This window comes from Alexandromys fortis, unplaced genomic scaffold, assembly GCF_014885135.2.
Source record: "Alexandromys fortis isolate MF-2015 unplaced genomic scaffold, M_Fortis_MF-2015_v1.1 scaffold_4, whole genome shotgun sequence".
Classification (NCBI taxonomy): domain Eukaryota; kingdom Metazoa; phylum Chordata; class Mammalia; order Rodentia; family Cricetidae; genus Alexandromys; species Alexandromys fortis.
In genome coordinates this window covers 33018558-33021334 of record NW_026067944.1, presented here as the reverse complement: position 1 = coordinate 33021334, position 2777 = coordinate 33018558, and positions in this window count along the sequence as shown.

Here is a 2777-nt window from a genome sequence, read left to right as displayed (position 1 = left end):
GGGGAGGAGGCGGAAATCTTTTTTTTTTAATAAAAAATTATATTTTAAAAAAAAGGTGGTTCTTTTAGAAAGCTAATAATATCCACAAACCCTTATTGAAGTTTACTAAAAAGCTGAAAGAGAATATCAAAATTTAAAAAAATTAGAAATGAAAAGGCAGACATAAAAAAAGACAATGAGAAAATCCAGAGAATTGTAAATACATACTTTAAAAGCCTGTACTCCACCAAATTAGAAAATCTAAAATAAATGAAGAATTTTCTTGTTAGATACCACTTACCAAAGTTAAATCAAGATCAGATAAGCAATTTAAACAGACCTGTAACTCCAAGTGAAATAGAAGCAGGCATAAGTCTCCCAAACAGAAAAATCAGAACCAAACAATAACAACCCCCCCAAACAAAACAAAACAAAAAAGCAAAGCAAAAGCCCAAAGCCAGATGGTTTTAGCATAGAATTCCACTAGACTTTCAAAGAAGCATTGAGGATCTGATATTTTCAAAATATTTCACAAAATAGAAGCAAAATGAACACTGCCCAGTTCATTTTATGAAACAACTATTACCCTGACACTCTAACCACACAAAGGCCTACCAAAGAAAGAAAATTACAGACCAGTTTTCTTTATTAACATTGATGTAAAATACTCAATAAAATACTTGTAAACCAAAACCAAGAACACATCAATAAAATCATTTACCATGACCAAGTAGGCTTCTTCCCAGAGATATAGGATGGCTCAATATACAAAATCAATAAATGTAATTCACTAAATAAACAAACTAAAACAAATTGCTAATTTTATACTATCAGATAATTTGCTATTTTTGCATAGTAAAAATTATCCTTTTCAATATTTTTAACAGTTTAATGTTTAGCCAGTAATTAAATTATGTCTTTTAGGTAGGTTTAAACTTTATTTTCAGTTAAGAAATATTCATAACAAAAGTATATATTGAAGTCCATCAGGGATCCATCAATTGTATACCATTCTAGCAAATAGAAAAATATGAGCCAGAAATAATAGCACATAGCTGCAATATCATTTTGTAGTTATGTGTATATGCATAAGTATGTGGAAGGAAGAGTCAGAATGATCATGAGGCCAGCCAGGATGAAATAGGTTTTTCAGTGAAGCCGAGGATACAGAACAAGATCTTACTTAGAAAAAAGATAAAGAAAATCCATCTAAGACGTTTCACACACTTCCAGCAGGTGATTCATCTTGTCACAACTGCAACCATTGGTAGGGTGGATACTATACATATTTTATTTATTGTCATGAAGCTCCTAGGCAACTTCGTTTCTGTTTTCAAATTCATTTGTGCAAATCACAGATGTTAAGGAGCACTGAGGACTAAACAATTGGTTTCATTTATATGTTTTATATTTATATTCTATATACTTTATGTTTTTATTATTAATATTTATTATTGTTCACATCCACTGGGCAAACACAGTGTAAGGTAGATCTAGCTAATAGACAACCAAATGATTTTCTTCTTATGACAATTGAGGGCTTCTACAGTGGTTTCTTTTCCAGTCACTAACATGAGGCACAGAGGTTTTGTTTTTATTGCCCAATCCCATATACACACATACATATTTCTAGATTTTCTTGTTTCCAATCTACTATCAAATCTCAACCAAATCACTCAGATCTCCAGAGTCAGATGCAGATGGATGAGTGGGTGAGTAGCTAGATAAAAAGGGTTTTACTTAAGCCAACTTCTCCCTGCTCTAAAAATGATGGATACCCATACTACTGTTCTATTGCTTGCAAGGAGTTTTCTTCATTGCTGTTGTTAAAGTATCTGTCTCCTCAAGTGATGCCATTGGAGAAAAACTTCAGTATATCTTTATTCACGGAAGAAAACACGGATGATCCATTTCTGAACCAGGACAAATTTTGCTCTCTCTACTCTTTGATTGAGGATGTTTCTCTTACCAGCCCTTTAAATCATATGTGTGAGTGGAGGAAGAGGCTGTGATCCACCGGAGATGGATGATTGGTGTCTGTGCTGACTATTTATGTTTTGCTTTTGGTTTCTAAAGCTACTCGGGCCTGGAGACAAATGAATCGTTTGTTATCTGTGATAGATTGATTCTATTCCTGCCCCCACAGACCCAGTGTGATTTGAAGGAGGTGCTGATATCCGCTTGTAATGTACAATTCAGGCTCACAGTCACCTGGTGTCTCAGTCTTTTGCTTAGTCTTTCCCAGGTCTCAGGAGCACTAAGACCATAGTGTTTTGTGACTTACTTTTTAAGCATTAATATAAGAAAGTAAATGATAACAAAACTCTTATACTCTATATTGCAAATCTGTTGGGGTTTTGCAGACATTGTAGAAGGCATCTCTAACTAGAAACACCTGCAGTTCAGTGAGATCTACTGGATTATATAAGACTGAGCAGAAAGGTGGTCCACACTGAAAACTGAACTCCATCATTCTGGTTCCCATCTGAACCCTTATTTTTCTGTGTCACAAGTAGAAGGGGCAGAGCTAGTTATAGATATTTTGTGTTATCTTTAAAACACACAGATGGACTGGAGGCATAACTCTATTGGCAAAGTGCTTGCCATTCAAACATGAGACATGACTCCTGTTTCTAGGACCTATGTACAAAAGCTAGCATGGTAGCACATATTCATAATCTCAGTTCCAGGAAGATGGAGGTTCTGGGCTTACTGGCTTGTCAATCCAACCTGCTTTGTTATATCCAGATCAGGGAGAGACCATATCTCAAAATGAAAGGTAAATGGCACCTGAGGAG